General features: G+C 45.3%; 13 non-coding genes and 3 pseudogenes across 13 annotated transcripts; all 16 read right to left on the bottom strand.

Annotated features, from left to right (window-relative positions):
• Positions 1–435: 435 nt before the first annotated feature.
• On the bottom strand, positions 436–626 carry LOC141240097 (U2 spliceosomal RNA). Its single transcript, XR_012305399.1, has one exon. It is a non-coding gene; the product is annotated as a U2 spliceosomal RNA (small nuclear RNA).
• Positions 627–1,741: 1,115 nt separating this feature from the next.
• On the bottom strand, positions 1,742–1,932 carry LOC141240098 (U2 spliceosomal RNA). Its single transcript, XR_012305400.1, has one exon. It is a non-coding gene; the product is annotated as a U2 spliceosomal RNA (small nuclear RNA).
• Positions 1,933–3,047: 1,115 nt separating this feature from the next.
• LOC141240099 (U2 spliceosomal RNA) lies at positions 3,048–3,238 on the bottom strand. The gene has a single exon (XR_012305401.1). It is a non-coding gene; the product is annotated as a U2 spliceosomal RNA (small nuclear RNA).
• Positions 3,239–4,353: 1,115 nt separating this feature from the next.
• LOC141240051 (U2 spliceosomal RNA) lies at positions 4,354–4,548 on the bottom strand. The gene has a single exon (XR_012305370.1). It is a non-coding gene; the product is annotated as a U2 spliceosomal RNA (small nuclear RNA).
• Positions 4,549–6,276: 1,728 nt separating this feature from the next.
• LOC141240071 (U2 spliceosomal RNA) lies at positions 6,277–6,442 on the bottom strand (annotated as a pseudogene).
• A 1,115-nt stretch (positions 6,443–7,557) lies between these two features.
• Positions 7,558–7,748, bottom strand: LOC141240100 (U2 spliceosomal RNA). Its single transcript, XR_012305402.1, has one exon. It is a non-coding gene; the product is annotated as a U2 spliceosomal RNA (small nuclear RNA).
• Positions 7,749–8,863: 1,115 nt separating this feature from the next.
• LOC141240061 (U2 spliceosomal RNA) lies at positions 8,864–9,049 on the bottom strand. Its single transcript, XR_012305376.1, has one exon. It is a non-coding gene; the product is annotated as a U2 spliceosomal RNA (small nuclear RNA).
• A 794-nt stretch (positions 9,050–9,843) lies between these two features.
• Positions 9,844–9,935, bottom strand: LOC141240073 (U2 spliceosomal RNA; annotated as a pseudogene).
• Positions 9,936–11,050: 1,115 nt separating this feature from the next.
• LOC141240005 (U2 spliceosomal RNA) lies at positions 11,051–11,241 on the bottom strand. Its single transcript, XR_012305326.1, has one exon. It is a non-coding gene; the product is annotated as a U2 spliceosomal RNA (small nuclear RNA).
• Positions 11,242–12,356: 1,115 nt separating this feature from the next.
• LOC141240102 (U2 spliceosomal RNA) lies at positions 12,357–12,547 on the bottom strand. Its single transcript, XR_012305404.1, has one exon. It is a non-coding gene; the product is annotated as a U2 spliceosomal RNA (small nuclear RNA).
• Positions 12,548–13,662: 1,115 nt separating this feature from the next.
• LOC141240103 (U2 spliceosomal RNA) lies at positions 13,663–13,853 on the bottom strand. Its single transcript, XR_012305405.1, has one exon. It is a non-coding gene; the product is annotated as a U2 spliceosomal RNA (small nuclear RNA).
• A 1,115-nt stretch (positions 13,854–14,968) lies between these two features.
• On the bottom strand, positions 14,969–15,170 carry LOC141240060 (U2 spliceosomal RNA; annotated as a pseudogene).
• Positions 15,171–21,325: 6,155 nt separating this feature from the next.
• Positions 21,326–21,516, bottom strand: LOC141240104 (U2 spliceosomal RNA). Its single transcript, XR_012305406.1, has one exon. It is a non-coding gene; the product is annotated as a U2 spliceosomal RNA (small nuclear RNA).
• Positions 21,517–22,631: 1,115 nt separating this feature from the next.
• Positions 22,632–22,822, bottom strand: LOC141240105 (U2 spliceosomal RNA). Its single transcript, XR_012305407.1, has one exon. It is a non-coding gene; the product is annotated as a U2 spliceosomal RNA (small nuclear RNA).
• Positions 22,823–23,937: 1,115 nt separating this feature from the next.
• Positions 23,938–24,128, bottom strand: LOC141240106 (U2 spliceosomal RNA). Its single transcript, XR_012305408.1, has one exon. It is a non-coding gene; the product is annotated as a U2 spliceosomal RNA (small nuclear RNA).
• A 1,115-nt stretch (positions 24,129–25,243) lies between these two features.
• LOC141240107 (U2 spliceosomal RNA) lies at positions 25,244–25,434 on the bottom strand. The gene has a single exon (XR_012305409.1). It is a non-coding gene; the product is annotated as a U2 spliceosomal RNA (small nuclear RNA).
• Positions 25,435–25,756: the final 322 nt, after the last annotated feature.

Below are 25,756 nucleotides of genomic sequence, written 5' to 3' on the forward strand. Positions count from 1 at the left end.
AACCAGCGCACATACCTGTTAGCTCAGGTGAGTTTAAAAGGCTGCTGTTGATAACAAGGGCATTTGCTAAATAGATGGTGTGTGTGCAACAATATACTGAAAGGTCAATTATATTGTGCAGCTTATCTCACCACCTGTAGTTATTTAGGTGAAAGCTCCAAAATGCTTGCCTAATATGTCTGTTTATCCAAAAGGAAGTAAAAAGGGAGAGCTAGAAAGATAGCATTGCATCACATTACATGACAATGCAATGCACAGTTGCTGAAGTTGAACCAAAATGAGCTTGTAATCTGGCTTCTGCAACTTTGAACATGAAAAATCCAATGAGGAGAAGAAAAGCAAAGCCAAAGAGTCCATCCCAAAATCCGACAAACAAGCAAAATGAACAAAAAACATTGAATTCAATTCTTTCTGATTTTAGAAACTGCATTAAAGAAGGGGTGCACCGGTCCTGGAGATACTGCAATACCAGGTCAATGCGTGGAGTGGACAGAGCAAGCTCTTTTTCCATCTCCCTGTTCTAAAAATCCATTTAATATATGGTCCCCAGATAGGGGACGTATCAGATATTAAACTGATAAGAACAGATACTACACTTGATCTTAGCCAAAAGGCCGAGAAGCGATAACCAGAATTGGTTTCAAACTACGGAGCCACCCAAGGATCCTGAAAAGTCCATTTGTGGAGATGAGCTCCTGGACTCCCGTTAAGAAGACATGTTGTCAACCTCTAGATCCCTTACATGCCTGCACTTTTCGGCTTGCTGCTGCTGCAATCCACGCGTTTTAGATCTGCATAACTCCACCTCTTTAAACACAGCACCTTCACCCCCTGCTGTTCCCACCCGCCTCAACACCGTTGGAAGGGAGGAGAACCAATTAAGGCGGGGGGTGGGGTGGAACGAGCAGCTGTCTACCCTTAGCAGGAGGGCTCCTGATTACATACCTCTCCTGCTGCTGCTGCTGCTGGCTGTCCAGCAGCAGACTGAAGGTGGCTGCTGCTGTGCACAGGTATATAAAGGCTCAGAGCCTATTATGACACGCGCAGCCAGCGTTCCATTGCCACATTCCATCTACTGCAGGCAGGATACCTGGCTGGCTGAATGTCGCTGAGAAGCTCACAGAGACCGCCATAAGCAACAGTTTAACAGAATGCCACAGACTAATCAACCAAACTTTTTGGGTTGGGTTCTCTTTTATAGTCTGCAGGCATTAAATGAAAGAAGTCAGTGTTCCAGCAGAGGGAGACAACGTTTCAGAAAAGGCATTGTAGCAAACCAAAAAAGAAATTTTAAGCGCAGCAGAGTAACCAGCGCACATACCTGTTAGCTCAGGTGAGTTTAAAAGGCTGCTGTTGATAACAAGGGCATTTGCTAAATAGATGGTGTGTGTGCAACAATATACTGAAAGGTCAATTATATTGTGCAGCTTATCTCACCACCTGTAGTTATTTAGGTGAAAGCTCCAAAATGCTTGCCTAATATGTCTGTTTATCCAAAAGGAAGTAAAAAGGGAGAGCTAGAAAGATAGCATTGCATCACATTACATGGCAATGCAATGCACAGTTGCTGAAGTTGAACCAAAATGAGCTTGTAATCTGGCTTCTGCAACTTTGAACATGAAAAATCCAATGAGGAGAAGAAAAGCAAAGCCAAAGAGTCCATCCCAAAATCCGACAAACAAGCAAAATGAACAAAAAACATTGAATTCAATTCTTTCTGATTTTAGAAACTGCATTAAAGAAGGGGTGCACCGGTCCTGGAGATACTGCAATACCAGGTCAATGCGTGGAGTGGACAGAGCAAGCTCTTTTTCCATCTCCCTGTTCTAAAAATCCATTTAATATATGGTCCCCAGATAGGGGACGTATCAGATATTAAACTGATAAGAACAGATACTACACTTGATCTTAGCCAAAAGGCCGAGAAGCGATAACCAGAATTGGTTTCAAACTACGGAGCCACCCAAGGATCCTGAAAAGTCCATTTGTGGAGATGAGCTCCTGGACTCCCGTTAAGAAGACATGTTGTCAACCTCTAGATCCCTTACATGCCTGCACTTTTCGGCTTGCTGCTGCTGCAATCCACGCGTTTTAGATCTGCATAACTCCACCTCTTTAAACACAGCACCTTCACCCCCTGCTGTTCCCACCCGCCTCAACACCGTTGGAAGGGAGGAGAACCAATTAAGGCGGGGGGTGGGGTGGAACGAGCAGCTGTCTACCCTTAGCAGGAGGGCTCCTGATTACATACCTCTCCTGCTGCTGCTGCTGCTGGCTGTCCAGCAGCAGACTGAAGGTGGCTGCTGCTGTGCACAGGTATATAAAGGCTCAGAGCCTATTATGACACGCGCAGCCAGCGTTCCATTGCCACATTCCATCTACTGCAGGCAGGATACCTGGCTGGCTGAATGTCGCTGAGAAGCTCACAGAGACCGCCATAAGCAACAGTTTAACAGAATGCCACAGACTAATCAACCAAACTTTTTGGGTTGGGTTCTCTTTTATAGTCTGCAGGCATTAAATGAAAGAAGTCAGTGTTCCAGCAGAGGGAGACAACGTTTCAGAAAAGGCATTGTAGCAAACCAAAAAAGAAATTTTAAGCGCAGCAGAGTAACCAGCGCACATACCTGTTAGCTCAGGTGAGTTTAAAAGGCTGCTGTTGATAACAAGGGCATTTGCTAAATAGATGGTGTGTGTGCAACAATATACTGAAAGGTCAATTATATTGTGCAGCTTATCTCACCACCTGTAGTTATTTAGGTGAAAGCTCCAAAATGCTTGCCTAATATGTCTGTTTATCCAAAAGGAAGTAAAAAGGGAGAGCTAGAAAGATAGCATTGCATCACATTACATGGCAATGCAATGCACAGTTGCTGAAGTTGAACCAAAATGAGCTTGTAATCTGGCTTCTGCAACTTTGAACATGAAAAATCCAATGAGGAGAAGAAAAGCAAAGCCAAAGAGTCCATCCCAAAATCCGACAAACAAGCAAAATGAACAAAAAACATTGAATTCAATTCTTTCTGATTTTAGAAACTGCATTAAAGAAGGGGTGCACCGGTCCTGGAGATACTGCAATACCAGGTCAATGCGTGGAGTGGACAGAGCAAGCTCTTTTTCCATCTCCCTGTTCTAAAAATCCATTTAATATATGGTCCCCAGATAGGGGACGTATCAGATATTAAACTGATAAGAACAGATACTACACTTGATCTTAGCCAAAAGGCCGAGAAGCGATAACCAGAATTGGTTTCAAACTACGGAGCCACCCAAGGATCCTGAAAAGTCCATTTGTGGAGATGAGCTCCTGGACTCCCGTTAAGAAGACATGTTGTCAACCTCTAGATCCCTTACATGCCTGCACTTTTCGGCTTGCTGCTGCTGCAATCCACGCGTTTTAGATCTGCATAACTCCACCTCTTTAAACACAGCACCTTCACCCCCTGCTGTTCCCACCCGCCTCAACACCGTTGGAAGGGAGGAGAACCAATTAAGGCGGGGGGTGGGGTGGAACGAGCAGCTATCTACCCTTAGCAGGAGGGCTCCTGATTACATACCTCTCCTGCTGCTGCTGCTGCTGGCTGTCCAGCAGCAGACTGAAGGTGGCTGCTGCTGTGCACAGGTATATAAAGGCTCAGAGCCTATTATGACACGCGCAGCCAGCGTTCCATTGCCACATTCCATCTACTGCAGGCAGGATACCTGGCTGGCTGAATGTCGCTGAGAAGCTCACAGAGACCGCCATAAGCAACAGTTTAACAGAATGCCACAGACTAATCAACCAAACTTTTTGGGTTGGGTTCTCTTTTATAGTCTGCAGGCATTAAATGAAAGAAGTCAGTGTTCCAGCAGAGGGAGACAACGTTTCAGAAAAGGCATTGTAGCAAACCAAAAAAGAAATTTTAAGCGCAGCAGAGTAACCAGCGCACATACCTGTTAGCTCAGGTGAGTTTAAAAGGCTGCTGTTGATAACAAGGGCATTTGCTAAATAGATGGTGTGTGTGCAACAATATACTGAAAGGTCAATTATATTGTGCAGCTTATCTCACCACCTGTAGTTATTTAGGTGAAAGCTCCAAAATGCTTGCCTAATATGTCTGTTTATCCAAAAGGAAGTAAAAAGGGAGAGCTAGAAAGATAGCATTGCATCACATTACATGGCAATGCAATGCACAGTTGCTGAAGTTGAACCAAAATGAGCTTGTAATCTGGCTTCTGCAACTTTGAACATGAAAAATCCAATGAGGAGAAGAAAAGCAAAGCCAAAGAGTCCATCCCAAAATCCGACAAACAAGCAAAATGAACAAAAAACATTGAATTCAATTCTTTCTGATTTTAGAAACTGCATTAAAGAAGGGGTGCACCGGTCCTGGAGATACTGCAATATCAGGTCAATGCGTGGAGTGGACAGAGCAAGCTCTTTTTCCATCTCCCTGTTCTAAAAATCCATTTAATATATGGTCCCCAGATAGGGGACGTATCAGATATTAAACTGATAAGAACAGATTTTTTTTGATTGAATATATCTTTTATTAGCACAAAAAATAAGTTAACAGACAGTGTACAGTGCCGCAGCCCAGTACACACAGAATTCTACATCATATTTACATAGCATGAGGATACGACGCACTAACTAGACACATCACACCCCTATGCTACACAAAACACTCAATATGAAAGAAAAAGCATGTCAATCAATACAGTACGACGAACCGTGATAAGGGATGGGGATTGGGAAAAAGGGGATGGGGAGGGGAAAATCACAGGCCCGAAGCTTTATTGAAAGACAAGACACATAAGGGGAGAGGGGGAGGAGGGGTTTAGTCCTCGTCCTCGTCCTCCGGACCGTCCATGATGGAATAGTCTCTGAGCAGGCTGTGGATCAGCCTGCGGCAGTCCTGGATGGACATCCTCTCCCTCCTCAAGATGAGCCGGTTCCTGGCGACCCAAACGGCATCCTTGAAGCAGTTCATAAGGCGCCAAGCCTCCTGGATGGCTCCGACGGTATGAACCCCAGGGAAGAGTCCGTAAAGCACAGAATGGTGCGATAGGCTCGCCCTGGGGACAGAGTTCCTCAGGTCGTCCTCAAGTGCAGTCAATAGGCGCTGTGCAAATCCGCAGTCCCAAAAAGTGTGCAAAGATGTTTCCTCCACGAAGGGGCACCTTGGGCAGTACCGGGTCTTGCACAGGTTCCGGGCATGCATGAATGACCGGACGGGCAGTCCGCCCTGAATCGCCATCCACGACAAGTCCTTGTGCCCGTTGGTCAGCCTGTCAGACGACACATTTGTCCACACAGTCTCCAGCGTGTCCTGGTGAAGTCCTGTGATGTTCTCCACGTCATCCTTGGCTCTGATTAGCTTGTGGATAGTTTTGGGCTTCCACAAGTCGGGCTTGAGTCCCTCCAGTTGATGCTCCCCCACAAATCGAACGACGTCTCCGTAGAACCATGGCGTCGTCCAGTTGTAGGGGAAGGAGCTGTCCCACTTGTCCCAGCCGAGTCGCCTCCAAAGAGGAAGCAGGAAGAAGCGAGACATGGACCTGCCCGCGGAGCCATTCTTGACTTGCAAAGTCCGGCGGACACAATCACACACAAAAGAGGATCGCAGGAGGGTGGGGATATCTGGAACGCCCTTCCCACCCTTGCGAGGCTCCTTGTACATGACGGCCCGCCTGACTCTGTCCATCTTGGATCCCCAGACAAAGTGAAACACTGTCCTGGTAATGGCCCTGCACACAGTGACGTGTGGGGGCCAGGCCTGCGCCGTGTACTGCAAGACGGGCAGGACCTCATTACGCAGGACGAGTGCCTTACCCTCACAAGTGAGGTGTCTGAGGCTCCAGAGTCCGATCCGTTGCTTCACCTTGGCCAAGCGTTCTTGCCAGGACTTGAGGGCCGCTCCTTCCTTCCCGAACCAGACTCCCAGCACCTTGAGGAAATCCGGTTGAATGTTGAAGGGGAAGGGGGCGGAGGAGGCCGGCTGCCAATCCCCGAAGAGCATGGCTTCCGACTTCCTGCAGTTGACTTTGGCCCCTGAAGCCCGGCCGAACCTCTCACACGTCTGGACGAGGGCGTCGACTGAACCACGATCAGCGCAGAAGACGGTGACGTCGTCCATGTAGAGCGAGCACTTGACCTCGTGTCGTCCCGGACCCGGTGCGGTGATCCCTCTGATCTCTCCATTCTGCCGGATAGCCTCTGCGAAGAGTTCTATAACACAAACAAAAAGAAGAGGTGATAGAGGGCAGCCTTGTCTGACCCCAGAGAGGACAGGGAAGGGGTCAGTCTTCCAGCCGTTCACCAACACCGAGCTGTGGATATCAAAATACATCAGACGGACATACGAACAAAACATGTTACCCAAACCTAACCGGTGCAGAGCTCGGCCCATGAACTGAACAGATACTACACTTGATCTTAGCCAAAAGGCCGAGAAGCGATAACCAGAATTGGTTTCAAACTACGGAGCCACCCAAGGATCCTGAAAAGTCCATTTGTGGAGATGAGCTCCTGGACTCCCGTTAAGAAGACATGTTGTCAACCTCTAGATCCCTTACATGCCTGCACTTTTCGGCTTGCTGCTGCTGCAATCCACGCGTTTTAGATCTGCATAACTCCACCTCTTTAAACACAGCACCTTCACCCCCTGCTGTTCCCACCCGCCTCAACACCGTTGGAAGGGAGGAGAACCAATTAAGGCGGGGGGTGGGGTGGAACGAGCAGCTGTCTACCCTTAGCAGGAGGGCTCCTGATTACATACCTCTCCTGCTGCTGCTGCTGCTGGCTGTCCAGCAGCAGACTGAAGGTGGCTGCTGCTGTGCACAGGTATATAAAGGCTCAGAGCCTATTATGACACGCGCAGCCAGCGTTCCATTGCCACATTCCATCTACTGCAGGCAGGATACCTGGCTGGCTGAATGTCGCTGAGAAGCTCACAGAGACCGCCATAAGCAACAGTTTAACAGAATGCCACAGACTAATCAACCAAACTTTTTGGGTTGGGTTCTCTTTTATAGTCTGCAGGCATTAAATGAAAGAAGTCAGTGTTCCAGCAGAGGGAGACAACGTTTCAGAAAAGGCATTGTAGCAAACCAAAAAAGAAATTTTAAGCGCAGCAGAGTAACCAGCGCACATACCTGTTAGCTCAGGTGAGTTTAAAAGGCTGCTGTTGATAACAAGGGCATTTGCTAAATAGATGGTGTGTGTGCAACAATATACTGAAAGGTCAATTATATTGTGCAGCTTATCTCACCACCTGTAGTTATTTAGGTGAAAGCTCCAAAATGCTTGCCTAATATGTCTGTTTATCCAAAAGGAAGTAAAAAGGGAGAGCTAGAAAGATAGCATTGCATCACATTACATGGCAATGCAATGCACAGTTGCTGAAGTTGAACCAAAATGAGCTTGTAATCTGGCTTCTGCAACTTTGAACATGAAAAATCCAATGAGGAGAAGAAAAGCAAAGCCAAAGAGTCCATCCCAAAATCCGACAAACAAGCAAAATGAACAAAAAACATTGAATTCAATTCTTTCTGATTTTAGAAACTGCATTAAAGAAGGGGTGCACCGGTCCTGGAGATACTGCAATACCAGGTCAATGCGTGGAGTGGACAGAGCAAGCTCTTTTTCCATCTCCCTGTTCTAAAAATCCATTTAATATATGGTCCCCAGATAGGGGACGTATCAGATATTAAACTGATAAGAACAGATACTACACTTGATCTTAGCCAAAAGGCCGAGAAGCGATAACCAGAATTGGTTTCAAACTACGGAGCCACCCAAGGATCCTGAAAAGTCCATTTGTGGAGATGAGCTCCTGGACTCCCGTTAAGAAGACATGTTGTCAACCTCTAGATCCCTTACATGCCTGCACTTTTCGGCTTGCTGCTGCTGCAATCCACGCGTTTTAGATCTGCATAACTCCACCTCTTTAAACACAGCACCTTCACCCCCTGCTGTTCCCACCCGCCTCAACACCGTTGGAAGGGAGGAGAACCAATTAAGGCGGGGGGTGGGGTGGAACGAGCAGCTGTCTACCCTTAGCAGGAGGGCTCCTGATTACATACCTCTCCTGCTGCTGCTGCTGCTGGCTGTCCAGCAGCAGACTGAAGGTGGCTGCTGCTGTGCACAGGTATATAAAGGCTCAGAGCCTATTATGACACGCGCAGCCAGCGTTCCATTGCCACATTCCATCTACTGCAGGCAGGATACCTGGCTGGCTGAATGTCGCTGAGAAGCTCACAGAGACCGCCATAAGCAACAGTTTAACAGAATGCCACAGACTAATCAACCAAACTTTTTGGGTTGGGTTCTCTTTTATAGTCTGCAGGCATTAAATGAAAGAAGTCAGTGTTCCAGCAGAGGGAGACAACGTTTCAGAAAAGGCATTGTAGCAAACCAAAAAAGAAATTTTAAGCGCAGCAGAGTAACCAGCGCACATACCTGTTAGCTCAGGTGAGTTTAAAAGGCTGCTGTTGATAACAAGGGCATTTGCTAAATAGATGGTGTGTGTGCAACAATATACTGAAAGGTCAATTATATTGTGCAGCTTATCTCACCACCTGTAGTTATTTAGGTGAAAGCTCCAAAATGCTTGCCTAATATGTCTGTTTATCCAAAAGGAAGTAAAAAGGGAGAGCTAGAAAGATAGCATTGCATCACATTACATGGCAATGCAATGCACAGTTGCTGAAGTTGAACCAAAATGAGCTTGTAATCTGGCTTCTGCAACTTTGAACATGAAAAATCCAATGAGGAGAAGAAAAGCAAAGCCAAAGAGTCCATCCCAAAATCCGACAAACAAGCAAAATGAACAAAAAACATTGAATTCAATTCTTTCTGATTTTAGAAACTGCATTAAAGAAGGGGTGCACCGGTCCTGGAGATACTGCAATACCAGGTCAATGCGTGGAGTGGACAGAGCAAGCTCTTTTTCCATCTCCCTGTTCTAAAAATCCATTTAATATATGGTCCCCAGATAGGGGACGTATCAGATATTAAACTGATAAGAACAGATTTTTTTTTTTTTTTTTTTATCGAAAGCCCGAATTCATGTACAAAACCCGAGTGCGCTTAAAAAAGTGACAAGTGCCACAAAAAAAGTGCACTAGGATGCTGGTCTTCTTGAAACCCTCTCCAAAAGGAGAAGGGTCCCCCAAACCATTCCCCGTCCCTCCGAGCCAGAAGGCCACAGCGAGGAACAGGGACAAATAGCCACCTCCAGCCGGAGCCAGAGGCGACCCAATCTTACCCCCAGCACCTGCCCGAGTTCTCACCCGAGCAAGGCACTGGGAGCCAAAGACTGTGCTCCCCTCCCGGAAGAGGGGAGCCAACAACGCTCTCCTCCCGAAAGAGGAGAGCCAGGGGGGTTCAGGGGGGAGCGGAACCTGATGGCCACACACTCCCCCCCTAGACCTGCCAAGAGAGGAACCCGTAAGGGAACCGCATCCCGACAAAATCCTAGTAGGACGTGACACACGTGAATAAGTGGACACACAGTGACAAAGAAATTAAATAAATAGTGAAGGTTTCACAGTATAATACTGCCCGGACCTTCGACCGGGAATTGAAAAATTCCCCATCCTAAGGCCAGAAGGCCCGGAATAAGGGTGTGTGCGAAGAAAGAAAATTTGAAGTGCTTGTGCAAATGTGCCATAAACTCAAGTGGGGTTCCCAATCCCAGTGAGTTAAGGCACCCCAGGGTCACCACTCCTGGGGCACTTCACACTTCGGGCTTTCGATCTTCCCCGGCCCAATGGCGTCGATCCTGGGGGGCCATGCTTTCCACCAGATGACTATATTAGCCACCTGGCGTACTAACAAGCGCCTAAACCCCAGTGTGCATAATGTATCAATCTACTAGGGCGGCCAACATCCAAAACCGCCTTTTCGAAAGATACTACACTTGATCTTAGCCAAAAGGCCGAGAAGCGATAACCAGAATTGGTTTCAAACTACGGAGCCACCCAAGGATCCTGAAAAGTCCATTTGTGGAGATGAGCTCCTGGACTCCCGTTAAGAAGACATGTTGTCAACCTCTAGATCCCTTACATGCCTGCACTTTTCGGCTTGCTGCTGCTGCAATCCACGCGTTTTAGATCTGCATAACTCCACCTCTTTAAACACAGCACCTTCACCCCCTGCTTTTCCCACCCGCCTCAACACCGTTGGAAGGGAGGAGAACCAATTAAGGCGGGGGGTGGGGTGGAACGAGCAGCTGTCTACCCTTAGCAGGAGGGCTCCTGATTACATACCTCTCCTGCTGCTGCTGCTGCTGGCTGTCCAGCAGCAGACTGAAGGTGGCTGCTGCTGTGCACAGGTATATAAAGGCTCAGAGCCTATTATGACACGCGCAGCCAGCGTTCCATTGCCACATTCCATCTACTGCAGGCAGGATACCTGGCTGGCTGAATGTCGCTGAGAAGCTCACAGAGACCGCCATAAGCAACAGTTTAACAGAATGCCACAGACTAATCAACCAAACTTTTTGGGTTGGGTTCTCTTTTATAGTCTGCAGGCATTAAATGAAAGAAGTCAGTGTTCCAGCAGAGGGAGACAACGTTTCAGAAAAGGCATTGTAGCAAACCAAAAAAGAAATTTTAAGCGCAGCAGAGTAACCAGCGCACATACCTGTTAGCTCAGGTGAGTTTAAAAGGCTGCTGTTGATAACAAGGGCATTTGCTAAATAGATGGTGTGTGTGCAACAATATACTGAAAGGTCAATTATATTGTGCAGCTTATCTCACCACCTGTAGTTATTTAGGTGAAAGCTCCAAAATGCTTGCCTAATATGTCTGTTTATCCAAAAGGAAGTAAAAAGGGAGAGCTAGAAAGATAGCATTGCATCACATTACATGGCAATGCAATGCACAGTTGCTGAAGTTGAACCAAAATGAGCTTGTAATCTGGCTTCTGCAACTTTGAACATGAAAAATCCAATGAGGAGAAGAAAAGCAAAGCCAAAGAGTCCATCCCAAAATCCGACAAACAAGCAAAATGAACAAAAAACATTGAATTCAATTCTTTCTGATTTTAGAAACTGCATTAAAGAAGGAGTGCACCGGTCCTGGAGATACTGCAATACCAGGTCAATGCGTGGAGTGGACAGAGCAAGCTCTTTTTCCATCTCCCTGTTCTAAAAATCCATTTAATATATGGTCCCCAGATAGGGGACGTATCAGATATTAAACTGATAAGAACAGATACTACACTTGATCTTAGCCAAAAGGCCGAGAAGCGATAACCAGAATTGGTTTCAAACTACGGAGCCACCCAAGGATCCTGAAAAGTCCATTTGTGGAGATGAGCTCCTGGACTCCCGTTAAGAAGACATGTTGTCAACCTCTAGATCCCTTACATGCCTGCACTTTTCGGCTTGCTGCTGCTGCAATCCACGCGTTTTAGATCTGCATAACTCCACCTCTTTAAACACAGCACCTTCACCCCCTGCTGTTCCCACCCGCCTCAACACCGTTGGAAGGGAGGAGAACCAATTAAGGCGGGGGGTGGGGTGGAACGAGCAGCTGTCTACCCTTAGCAGGAGGGCTCCTGATTACATACCTCTCCTGCTGCTGCTGCTGCTGGCTGTCCAGCAGCAGACTGAAGGTGGCTGCTGCTGTGCACAGGTATATAAAGGCTCAGAGCCTATTATGACACGCGCAGCCAGCGTTCCATTGCCACATTCCATCTACTGCAGGCAGGATACCTGGCTGGCTGAATGTCGCTGAGAAGCTCACAGAGACCGCCATAAGCAACAGTTTAACAGAATGCCACAGACTAATCAACCAAACTTTTTGGGTTGGGTTCTCTTTTATAGTCTGCAGGCATTAAATGAAAGAAGTCAGTGTTCCAGCAGAGGGAGACAACGTTTCAGAAAAGGCATTGTAGCAAACCAAAAAAGAAATTTTAAGCGCAGCAGAGTAACCAGCGCACATACCTGTTAGCTCAGGTGAGTTTAAAAGGCTGCTGTTGATAACAAGGGCATTTGCTAAATAGATGGTGTGTGTGCAACAATATACTGAAAGGTCAATTATATTGTGCAGCTTATCTCACCACCTGTAGTTATTTAGGTGAAAGCTCCAAAATGCTTGCCTAATATGTCTGTTTATCCAAAAGGAAGTAAAAAGTGGGAGCTAGAAAGATAGCATTGCGTTACATTACATGGCAATGCAATGCACAGTTGCTGAAGTTGAACCAAAATGAGCTTGTAATCTGGCTTCTGCAACTTTGAACAAGAAAAATCCAATGAGGAGAAGAAAAGCAAAGCCAAAGAGTCCATCCCAAAATCCGACAAACAAGCAAAATGAACAAAAAACATTGAATTCAATTCTTTCTGATTTTAGAAACTGCATTACAGAAGGGGTGCACCGGTCCTGGAGATACTGCAATACCAGGTCAATGCGTGGAGTGGACAGAGCAAGCTCTTTTTCCATCTCCCTGTTCTAAAAATCCATTTAATATATGGTCCCCAGATAGGGGACGTATCAGATATTAAACTGATAAGAACAGATACTACACTTGATCTTAGCCAAAAGGCCGAGAAGCGATAACCAGAATTGGTTTCAAACTACGGAGCCACCCAAGGATCCTGAAAAGTCCATTTGTGGAGATGAGCTCCTGGACTCCCGTTAAGAAGACATGTTGTCAACCTCTAGATCCCTTACATGCCTGCACTTTTCGGCTTGCTGCTGCTGCAATCCACGCGTTTTAGATCTGCATAACTCCACCTCTTTAAACACAGCACCTTCACCCCCTGCTGTTCCCACCCGCCTCAACACCGTTGGAAGGGAGGAGAACCAATTAAGGCGGGGGGTGGGGTGGAACGAGCAGCTGTCTACCCTTAGCAGGAGGGCTCCTGATTACATACCTCTCCTGCTGCTGCTGCTGCTGGCTGTCCAGCAGCAGACTGAAGGTGGCTGCTGCTGTGCACAGGTATATAAAGGCTCAGAGCCTATTATGACACGCGCAGCCAGCGTTCCATTGCCACATTCCATCTACTGCAGGCAGGATACCTGGCTGGCTGAATGTCGCTGAGAAGCTCACAGAGACCGCCATAAGCAACAGTTTAACAGAATGCCACAGACTAATCAACCAAACTTTTTGGGTTGGGTTCTCTTTTATAGTCTGCAGGCATTAAATGAAAGAAGTCAGTGTTCCAGCAGAGGGAGACAACGTTTCAGAAAAGGCATTGTAGCAAACCAAAAAAGAAATTTTAAGCGCAGCAGAGTAACCAGCGCACATACCTGTTAGCTCAGGTGAGTTTAAAAGGCTGCTGTTGATAACAAGGGCATTTGCTAAATAGATGGTGTGTGTGCAACAATATACTGAAAGGTCAATTATATTGTGCAGCTTATCTCACCACCTGTAGTTATTTAGGTGAAAGCTCCAAAATGCTTGCCTAATATGTCTGTTTATCCAAAAGGAAGTAAAAAGGGAGAGCTAGAAAGATAGCATTGCATCACATTACATGGCAATGCAATGCACAGTTGCTGAAGTTGAACCAAAATGAGCTTGTAATCTGGCTTCTGCAACTTTGAACATGAAAAATCCAATGAGGAGAAGAAAAGCAAAGCCAAAGAGTCCATCCCAAAATCCGACAAACAAGCAAAATGAACAAAAAACATTGAATTCAATTCTTTCTGATTTTAGAAACTGCATTAAAGAAGGGGTGCACCGGTCCTGGAGATACTGCAATACCAGGTCAATGCGTGGAGTGGACAGAGCAAGCTCTTTTTCCATCTCCCTGTTCTAAAAATCCATTTAATATATGGTCCCCAGATAGGGGACGTATCAGATATTAAACTGATAAGAACAGATACTACACTTGATCTTAGCCAAAAGGCCGAGAAGCGATAACCAGAATTGGTTTCAAACTACGGAGCCACCCAAGGATCCTGAAAAGTCCATTTGTGGAGATGAGCTCCTGGACTCCCGTTAAGAAGACATGTTGTCAACCTCTAGATCCCTTACATGCCTGCACTTTTCGGCTTGCTGCTGCTGCAATCCACGCGTTTTAGATCTGCATAACTCCACCTCTTTAAACACAGCACCTTCACCCCCTGCTGTTCCCACCCGCCTCAACACCGTTGGAAGGGAGGAGAACCAATTAAGGCGGGGGGTGGGGTGGAACGAGCAGCTGTCTACCCTTAGCAGGAGGGCTCCTGATTACATACCTCTCCTGCTGCTGCTGCTGCTGGCTGTCCAGCAGCAGACTGAAGGTGGCTGCTGCTGTGCACAGGTATATAAAGGCTCAGAGCCTATTATGACACGCGCAGCCAGCGTTCCATTGCCACATTCCATCTACTGCAGGCAGGATACCTGGCTGGCTGAATGTCGCTGAGAAGCTCACAGAGACCGCCATAAGCAACAGTTTAACAGAATGCCACAGACTAATCAACCAAACTTTTTGGGTTGGGTTCTCTTTTATAGTCTGCAGGCATTAAATGAAAGAAGTCAGTGTTCCAGCAGAGGGAGACAACGTTTCAGAAAAGGCATTGTAGCAAACCAAAAAAGAAATTTTAAGCGCAGCAGAGTAACCAGCGCACATACCTGTTAGCTCAGGTGAGTTTAAAAGGCTGCTGTTGATAACAAGGGCATTTGCTAAATAGATGGTGTGTGTGCAACAATATACTGAAAGGTCAATTATATTGTGCAGCTTATCTCACCACCTGTAGTTATTTAGGTGAAAGCTCCAAAATGCTTGCCTAATATGTCTGTTTATCCAAAAGGAAGTAAAAAGGGAGAGCTAGAAAGATAGCATTGCATCACATTACATGGCAATGCAATGCACAGTTGCTGAAGTTGAACCAAAATGAGCTTGTAATCTGGCTTCTGCAACTTTGAACATGAAAAATCCAATGAGGAGAAGAAAAGCAAAGCCAAAGAGTCCATCCCAAAATCCGACAAACAAGCAAAATGAACAAAAAACATTGAATTCAATTCTTTCTGATTTTAGAAACTGCATTAAAGAAGGGGTGCACCGGTCCTGGAGATACTGCAATACCAGGTCAATGCGTGGAGTGGACAGAGCAAGCTCTTTTTCCATCTCCCTGTTCTAAAAATCCATTTAATATATGGTCCCCAGATAGGGGACGTATCAGATATTAAACTGATAAGAACAGATTTTTTTTTTTTTTTTTTTTTTTTTTTTTTTCTCCTCAGACGAGGAAATTCCACAGTCTATGGAAACCAGACAAAGGAAAATTCCATCAAAACAGCTGCGTCAAATCCAATACGCAATTTGCTGTCCCCATCATCATCGGAAATATTTATTTCATATTTCAAAACAACAATAAAAAAAATCAAGAGGTACTAACAATATATCTCCACTTTTTAACTTTCCATATTCCCTCCGCATCCACTTCCCCTCTCCTCTTTTTGTCCCATAGGAAACACACATACATCTTCCCCAAAATCACCTTCACACTATCCTTTACAGCAATTTCCTTCCTTTTAAACACATACACATTCCTCACATCCCATAACACTTCCTTTATACATGCAAGCATCAACCACAAGACTCTTTCCTTCGTCCCATCACATATTCCCAAACCAAACATAAACAACTCAAAAGACAACAAATTCACACCACACAATTCTTTACACAAAGGCCCCATTCTCCCAATCACATCTCTAGCATACTGGCAATTCCAAAAAACATGCAACACACTTTCCCTTCCACCACAGCCATTTCTTGGACACATTTCACTCCTCACCAAACCTCTATTCCTCTGAAACTCTCTCACAGGTAATACTCCATGTAAAGACTGCCACACAACTTCACTCTGTTTGTTGGTCATACCACTCATCCGCACTTTCTTCCAAACCTTCTGCACATCACCACCCCTAACCATATTTATTCCACATTCTACCTCTCTACATTCAATCATCCTATACACAGCCTTCTTATTCTCCAGCAATCTCACATCTGCATCACACAGTTCATACCTCACCAAAAACTTATAAACCCACACATACCATACAGGCACCTCAAAAGCAATCGGACATCGCAAATCCCTTTCTTGCCACTTTAAACGAAACAAATACGCTCCAAATAAATACCTACACATAGATGAAAACTTTCCATCCGCCCTAATCACTTTCAAAACAAACACAACGATATTCACACCAAAAAACACGTCCAAATTCGGAAAACCCAAACCACCTTTTTCCACTCTTTTAACCAAAATTTCTCTCCTAGCTCTCTCCATTTTCGAGTTCCACAAAAAAACAAATAAAATTCTATTCAAGCTTCTCATACACATATATCCTGGTGGAAATACTACCGCAATATATAAAAATATTGGCAACACCACACTCTTAACAATTAAAATCTTCCCAAAAAAGGATAAACTCCTCAATTTCCAAAAATTCAACTTCTGCTCAACTTTTCCTTTCGCATCATCCCAACTTTCTTTCCCATCCAAACTCTCTGAAAACTTCACACCCAAAACTTTAATAGGTCCATTCACTACATTCACACCTACATCCCTACTTAAACTTCCGCCTCCAAAACCCTTACACTCACTCTTTTCCCAATTCACTTTAAACGCAGATGCACCACAAAAAATAGACACTAACAACTTCACCCGCCTCACCGAACATTCAGAATCACATAATACACACACGTCATCCATATAACCACTCACCTTCCATTCTTTTCCTCCACCTCCCGGCACTTGCACACCACGAATTACCTTATCTTTCCTCAGCATACACAACAATGGCTCAATTGCACAAATAAATGCTACAGGGGACAAAGGACACCCCTGTCGCACACCCGAAAACACATTCACTTTCCTACCCACATACCCATTCATTAAAACACAGCTATAAACACCCGCATACAAACTTCTCACTCGCCCAACAAAATCAGCCGGAAAACCCATTTTTAACAACACTCTGAACAAAAAACCATGCGACAACCTATCATAAGCCTTTTCAAAATCCAAACTTAACAAAAATACACTCTTCTTACGACCCATGCAATCCCATAGACAATCTCTTAACATACACACACACTCATGAATCCGCCTCCCAGGTACCGCACAACACTGCTCATCCCCAATCACACTCTCTATCACATCACGCATCCTATTAGCCATAAGTTTTGCATAGATTTTATAATCACAATTAAGTAACGTTATTGGCCTCCAATTCCTCAGACTTTTCAAATCCCCTTTCTTAGGAATTAACACAACCATACCTGCACGCATACTCTCAGTCACCTCCATGTTTCCCCACATATACTTACATACATCCACAAAGTCCTTACCAATCACACCCCACATCACACGATAAAATTCTACTGGGAGGCCATCCTCCCCCGGCGTCTTATTCAAAGCCATACTACACATAACCTTCCATACCTCATCACCAGTCACCTCACCCATCACTCTCTCTCTTTCTGCTTCACTCAACTTACTCTCTAACACACTCAAAACATCATTCTCCAAACATTCATCCCTCTGTTTCACTGCATACAGATCCTCATAAAACTTAGCCACCTCTTCACACATATCCTCTCCACTCACCTCACTTCCATCTGCTCCATACACCACGCTCATACTCTGTTTCTTTCCAAAAACTTTTTTAAAGAAAAACCGAGAACATTTCTCATCCTGCTCCATCTTATCAATCTTTGCCCTAAACACTATGCTTCTCCCTCTCTCCAACAAAAACTCACTAATCTCCTTTTTTACCTCTAAAATATCCTCCTCCACCTCAACTCCTCCTTCCCTTAACTTATACAAAACGCTCAACCGCGCGTTCAGTTTAACAAAACTCTCTCTTTTAATTGCTGCATACTTGTATCCTAAATTTTTAAAGAACATTTTTGTTTGTTTCTTCACCCAGTCCCACCACTCACAAACATTCCCAAACTCATTTTTATGCTTACACCATTCTTCATACCGCCTTTCATACTCCTTTCTCACATCTTCATTCTCTAACAGTTTAACATTTAACTTCCACAATCCTCTCCCAAACACTCCATCAACTTTTATATCCAACTCACACAACATACACACATGATCTGAAAAAAGAACGTTTTCCTGCCTATAATTAACAGAAACCATATTTTTAGAAATAAAACAATAATCCAATCTGGATTGTACCCTACCACTCTCAGAAAAGAAAGTGTTCAACAAAGGATTCATGTTACACACGCGCTGCATATCACACAACCCAAAATCATTCACTAACTCCAATAATGCTTTCCCAGACACATCCACATTCACTCTCCCCACATCACAGTTCATATCACCCACAATTACCACAGGTATTCTTCCTGGAACAAAAAGCTTAATTTTTTCAAATAAATTTTTGCGCTCATTTTTTTCAACTGGCGCATAAACATTAATAACACAAAACTTTACATTCTTGTATACAAAATTAGCAAGGATACATCTCCCCACCTCAATAACCAAATAATCACTCAAAACAACCTCCCTTCCTTTAACCAAAATACCCACACCATCATTCTTATTACATGCACTCCCCGACCACACAGACGCTCCATAAGACCATTCATCCCCTTTCACACCATCCACTACCCCACATTCTTGTAAACAAAAAATAGATGCATTTTGCATAGCTAAAAACTCAAAAATAGCAGCTCTTCTTACTTTACTTTTAAACACTCTTACGTTTTGGGACACTATGGTAAATCCCATAATACTTCTACTCCTTCACCAATTACACAAAGAAATAGCCTTTGGCCTAAACCAAAGCTCACAAGAGGACAAAAAGAAAAAACATTTACAATATTATATGGTGACACTATCCAGCACCACCACTATCCTCCTCCGCCATCAGAACAGAACAGCTGGTTTCCGACCCGCTGGCTTCACCAGCCACACTCCTCATTCTGGCAGTTCTGATCTTCCTCTGAGGCTCACTAAAATCTGCATCATCACTGCCCCCACCATCCTCCCTACGACTCTTCTTTGCACCCCTATCATCCTCCGAAGAAAAATCTTCAATGTTTTCAGGACCCGAAGGGTGTTCAGGACTGTCGGGTTCCGAGATTTGCACTTCACATCCTGTTGCGTCCATTGCCTCTCCAAAAGTCATCATCTCAGGCAGCTCTGCTTCCAACACTTTCCTAGATATTCTCGCAGACACTGCCTTTTTCTCCACCTTTGCCACTTCCCTCCAGAACTCCTTTTCTTCCCTCCGCTTCTTCCTCATTTCTTCAGCAGAAGAAGAACATGGTCTCAGGGACACCTCCTCTGGCGCCGTAGAGGGAGAGGCTCTACCAGTTTCCCGCCTCCTTCCCTCTCTCTCCTCCCTCTCCAATCTTTCCAGCACTTTCAGTGCGCTTGCCATCTGCCTCCTCTCCAGCTCCTCCTCCTTCTGTTCTTTATCAGAACGTCTAGGTGCACTCATAGGACAGTCCTTATACATGTGATCACTACTCCCACAGACATCACAGGACTTGGACTCTGGACACTGGTTGGCCATATGCCCCTCCTTTCTGCAATTTCGGCAACACTGCCCTTTAAGGCATGTTACCATGGTATGTCCGAAAGAAAAGCATCTACGGCAAAACATGGGCTGGCCTGGGTAAAAGAGGAAACCTCTATGGCCTGCAACGGAAAAATTTGATGGAGGGTGTCTAAAGCCCCCCACACTGTCAGGATCCCTTTTCAATTTCACACGGAATTTATACTGGCAGTTAAAGATTCCTAGACAATTGACTTGCTTCACTCCCTTCCGCACATATTCACAGTAGCGAGAGAGGAAGCACTCCAGCAGCTCAGGGTCTGTAAAAGGGTTATAGACAGTCACAGTCACCTCCTTTTCTTGCAGACCAAACAAAGGTTCCCATCTAACTCCTTCCAAGCAGGGGTCACTAGAGTGACCACGGAGCCATTCAAAGACATTAAGGCAAACATCCTGGTCCATAAAGGTAACGTCATAATTACCTTGACGTGAAAATTCGTTGACACTGAAGATCTCAGAACGTCTTGCTCCAGCTTTGCCTTCAACGATGTCTTGGACAATGAAAACCACGTTGTTCTTGTTCTGGTCAGATGGATCCACGGACAAACGGATGGTGTTCTTCACAAAAGACATCTTGGATTCTGTCGGTATGGAATACCACAGGAAAAAGCAGAAAATCCTCCACAAAAGGGTCCGGATTCCTCCAGGAGACTCGCACCAATCAAGGTACAGTCATACGATCTTAGCCAAAAGGCCGAGAAGCGATAACCAGAATTGGTTTCAAACTACGGAGCCACCCAAGGATCCTGAAAAGTCCATTTGTGGAGATGAGCTCCTGGACTCCCGTTAAGAAGACATGTTGTCAACCTCTAGATCCCTTACATGCCTGCACTTTTCGGCTTGCTGCTGCTGCAATCCACGCGTTTTAGATCTGCATAACTCCACCTCTTTAAACACAGCACCTTCACCCCCTGCTGTTCCCACCCGCCTCAACACCGTTGGAAGGGAGGAGAACCAATTAAGGCGGGGGGTGGGGTGGAACGAGCAGCTGTCTACCCTTAGCAGGAGGGCTCCTGATTACATACCTCTCCTGCTGCTGCTGCTGCTGGCTGTCCAGCAGCAGACTGAAGGTGGCTGCTGCTGTGCACAGGTATATAAAGGCTCAGAGCCTATTATGACACGCGCAGCCAGCGTTCCATTGCCACATTCCATCTACTGCAGGCAGGATACCTGGCTGGCTGAATGTCGCTGAGAAGCTCACAGAGACCGCCATAAGCAACAGTTTAACAGAATGCCACAGACTAATCAACCAAACTTTTTGGGTTGGGTTCTCTTTTATAGTCTGCAGGCATTAAATGAAAGAAGTCAGTGTTCCAGCAGAGGGAGACAACGTTTCAGAAAAGGCATTGTAGCAAACCAAAAAAGAAATTTTAAGCGCAGCAGAGTAACCAGCGCACATACCTGTTAGCTCAGGTGAGTTTAAAAGGCTGCTGTTGATAACAAGGGCATTTGCTAAATAGATGGTGTGTGTGCAACAATATACTGAAAGGTCAATTATATTGTGCAGCTTATCTCACCACCTGTAGTTATTTAGGTGAAAGCTCCAAAATGCTTGCCTAATATGTCTGTTTATCCAAAAGGAAGTAAAAAGGGAGAGCTAGAAAGATAGCATTGCATCACATTACATGGCAATGCAATGCACAGTTGCTGAAGTTGAACCAAAATGAGCTTGTAATCTGGCTTCTGCAACTTTGAACATGAAAAATCCAATGAGGAGAAGAAAAGCAAAGCCAAAGAGTCCATCCCAAAATCCGACAAACAAGCAAAATGAACAAAAAACATTGAATTCAATTCTTTCTGATTTTAGAAACTGCATTAAAGAAGGGGTGCACCGGTCCTGGAGATACTGCAATACCAGGTCAATGCGTGGAGTGGACAGAGCAAGCTCTTTTTCCATCTCCCTGTTCTAAAAATCCATTTAATATATGGTCCCCAGATAGGGGACGTATCAGATATTAAACTGATAAGAACAGATACTACACTTGATCTTAGCCAAAAGGCCGAGAAGCGATAACCAGAATTGGTTTCAAACTACGGAGCCACCCAAGGATCCTGAAAAGTCCATTTGTGGAGATGAGCTCCTGGACTCCCGTTAAGAAGACATGTTGTCAACCTCTAGATCCCTTACATGCCTGCACTTTTCGGCTTGCTGCTGCTGCAATCCACGCGTTTTAGATCTGCATAACTCCACCTCTTTAAACACAGCACCTTCACCCCCTACTGTTCCCACCCGCCTCAACACCGTTGGAAGGGAGGAGAACCAATTAAGGCGGGGGGTGGGGTGGAACGAGCAGCTGTCTACCCTTAGCAGGAGGGCTCCTGATTACATACCTCTCCTGCTGCTGCTGCTGCTGGCTGCCCAGCAGCAGACTGAAGGTGGCTGCTGCTGTGCACAGGTATATAAAGGCTCAGAGCCTATTATGACACGCGCAGCCAGCGTTCCATTGCCACATTCCATCTACTGCAGGCAGGATACCTGGCTGGCTGAATGTCGCTGAGAAGCTCACAGAGACCGCCATAAGCAACAGTTTAACAGAATGCCACAGACTAATCAACCAAACTTTTTGGGTTGGGTTCTCTTTTATAGTCTGCAGGCATTAAATGAAAGAAGTCAGTGTTCCAGCAGAGGGAGACAACGTTTCAGAAAAGGCATTGTAGCAAACCAAAAAAGAAATTTTAAGCGCAGCAGAGTAACCAGCGCACATACCTGTTAGCTCAGGTGAGTTTAAAAGGCTGCTGTTGATAACAAGGGCATTTGCTAAATAGATGGTGTGTGTGCAACAATATACTGAAAGGTCAATTATATTGTGCAGCTTATCTCACCACCTGTAGTTATTTAGGTGAAAGCTCCAAAATGCTTGCCTAATATGTCTGTTTATCCAAAAGGAAGTAAAAAGGGAGAGCTAGAAAGATAGCATTGCATCACATTACATGGCAATGCAATGCACAGTTGCTGAAGTTGAACCAAAATGAGCTTGTAATCTGGCTTCTGCAACTTTGAACATGAAAAATCCAATGAGGAGAAGAAAAGCAAAGCCAAAGAGTCCATCCCAAAATCCGACAAACAAGCAAAATGAACAAAAAACTTTGAATTCAATTCTTTCTGATTTTAGAAACTGCATTAAAGAAGGGGTGCACCGGTCCTGGAGATACTGCAATACCAGGTCAATGCGTGGAGTGGACAGAGCAAGCTCTTTTTCCATCTCCCTGTTCTAAAAATCCATTTAATATATGGTCCCCAGATAGGGGACGTATCAGATATTAAACTGATAAGAACAGATACTACACTTGATCTTAGCCAAAAGGCCGAGAAGCGATAACCAGAATTGGTTTCAAACTACGGAGCCACCCAAGGATCCTGAAAAGTCCATTTGTGGAGATGAGCTCCTGGACTCCCGTTAAGAAGACATGTTGTCAACCTCTAGATCCCTTACATGCCTGCACTTTTCGGCTTGCTGCTGCTGCAATCCACGCGTTTTAGATCTGCATAACTCCACCTCTTTAAACACAGCACCTTCACCCCCTGCTGTTCCCACCCGCCTCAACACCGTTGGAAGGGAGGAGAACCAATTAAGGCGGGGGGTGGGGTGGAACGAGCAGCTGTCTACCCTTAGCAGGAGGGCTCCTGATTACATACCTCTCCTGCTGCTGCTGCTGCTGGCTGTCCAGCAGCAGACTGAAGGTGGCTGCTGCTGTGCACAGGTATATAAAGGCTCAGAGCCTATTATGACACGCGCAGCCAGCGTTCCATTGCCACATTCCATTTACTGCAGGCAGGATACCTGGCTGGCTGAATGTCGCTGAGAAGCTCACAGAGACCGCCATAAGCAACAGTTTAACAGAATGCCACAGACTAATCAACCAAACTTTTTGGGTTGGGTTCTCTTTTATAGTCTGCAGGCATTAAATGAAAGAAGTCAGTGTTCCAGCAGAGGGAGACAACGTTTCAGAAAAGGCATTGTAGCAAAAAAAAAAAGAAATTTTAAGCGCAGCAGAGTAACCAGCGCACATACCTGTTAGCTCAGGTGAGTTTAAAAGGCTGCTGTTGATAACAAGGGCATTTGCTAAATAGATGGTGTGTGTGCAACAATATACTGAAAGGTCAATTATATTGTGCAGCTTATCTCACCACCTGTAGTTATTTAGGTGAAAGCTCCAAAATGCTTGCCTAATATGTCTGTTTATCCAAAAGGAAGTAAAAAGGGAGAGCTAGAAAGATAGCATTGCATCACATTACATGGCAATGCAATGCACAGTTGCTGAAGTTGAACCAAAATGAGCTTGTAATCTGGCTTCTGCAACTTTGAACATGAAAAATCCAATGAGGAGAAGAAAAGCAAAGCCAAAGAGTCCATCCCAAAATCCGACAAACAAGCAAAATGAACAAAAAACATTGAATTCAATTCTTTCTGATTTTAGAAACTGCATTAAAGAAGGGGTGCACCGGTCCTGGAGATACTGCAATACCAGGTCAATGCGTGGAGTGGACAGAGCAAGCTCTTTTTCCATCTCCCTGTTCTAAAAATCCATTTAATATATGGTCCCCAGATAGGGGACGTATCAGATATTAAACTGATAAGAACAGATACTACACTTGATCTTAGCCAAAAGGCCGAGAAGCGATAACCAGAATTGGTTTCAAACTACGGAGCCACCCAAGGATCCTGAAAAGTCCATTCGTGGAGATGAGCTCCTGGACTCCCATTAAGAAGACATGTTGTCAACCTCTAGATCCCTTACATGCCTGCACTTTTCGGCTTGCTGCTGCTGCAATCCACGCGTTTTAGATCTGCATAACTCCACCTCTTTAAACACAGCACCTTCACCCCCTGCTGTTCCCACCCGCCTCAACACCGTTGGAAGGGAGGAGAACCAATTAAGGCGGGGGGTGGGGTGGAACGAGCAGCTGTCTACCCTTAGCAGGAGGGCTCCTGATTACATACCTCTCCTGCTGCTGCTGCTGCTGGCTGTCCAGCAGCAGACTGAAGGTGGCTGCTGCTGTGCACAGGTAGATAAAGGCTCAGAGCCTATTATGACACGCGCAGCCAGCGTTCCATTGCCACATTCCATCTACTGCAGGCAGGATACCTGGCTGGCTGAATGTCGCTGAGAAGCTCACAGAGACCGCCATAAGCAACAGTTTAACAGAATGCCACAGACTAATCAACCAAACTTTTTGGGTTGGGTTCTCTTTTATAGTCTGCAGGCATTAAATGAAAGAAGTCAGTGTTCCAGCAGAGGGAGACAACGTTTCAGAAAAGGCATTGTAGCAAACCAAAAAAGAAATTTTAAGCGCAGCAGAGTAACCAGCGCACATACCTGTTAGCTCAGGTGAGTTTAAAAGGCTGCTGTTGATAACAAGGGCATTTGCTAAATAGATGGTGTGTGTGCAACAATATACTGAAAGGTCAATTATATTGTGCAGCTTATCTCACCACCTGTAGTTATTTAGGTGAAAGCTCCAAAATGCTTGCCTAATATGTCTGTTTATCCAAAAGGAAGTAAAAAGGGAGAGCTAGAAAGATAGCATTGCATCACATTACATGGCAATGCAATGCACAGTTGCTGAAGTTGAACCAAAATGAGCTTGTAATCTGGCTTCTGCAACTTTGAACATGAAAAATCCAATGAGGAGAAGAAAAGCAAAGCCAAAGAGTCCATCCCAAAATCCGACAAACAAGCAAAATGAACAAAAAACATTGAATTCAATTCTTTCTGATTTTAGAAACTGCATTAAAGAAGGGGTGCACCGGTCCTGGAGATACTGCAATACCAGGTCAATGCGTGGAGTGGACAGAGCAAGCTCTTTTTCCATCTCCCTGTTCTAAAAATCCATTTAATATATGGTCCCCAGATAGGGGACGTATCAGATATTAAACTGATAAGAACAGATACTACACTTGATCTTAGCCAAAAGGCCGAGAAGCGATAACCAGAATTGGTTTCAAACTACGGAGCCACCCAAGGATCCTGAAAAGTCCATTTGTGGAGATGAGCTCCTGGACTCCCGTTAAGAAGACATGTTGTCAACCTCTAGATCCCTTACATGCCTGCACTTTTCGGCTTGCTGCTGCTGCAATCCACGCGTTTTAGATCTGCATAACTCCACTTCTTTAAACACAGCACCTTCAACCCCTGCTGTTCCCACCCGCCTCAACACCGTTGGAAGGGAGGAGAACCAATTAAGGCGGGGGGTGGGGTGGAACGAGCAGCTGTCTACCCTTAGCAGGAGGGCTCCTGATTACATACCTC

Source organism: Phyllobates terribilis, unplaced genomic scaffold (genome assembly GCF_046119375.1).
Source record: "Phyllobates terribilis strain yellow unplaced genomic scaffold, ASM4611937v1 Scaffold_782__1_contigs__length_678473, whole genome shotgun sequence".
Lineage (NCBI taxonomy): Eukaryota > Metazoa > Chordata > Amphibia > Anura > Dendrobatidae > Phyllobates > Phyllobates terribilis.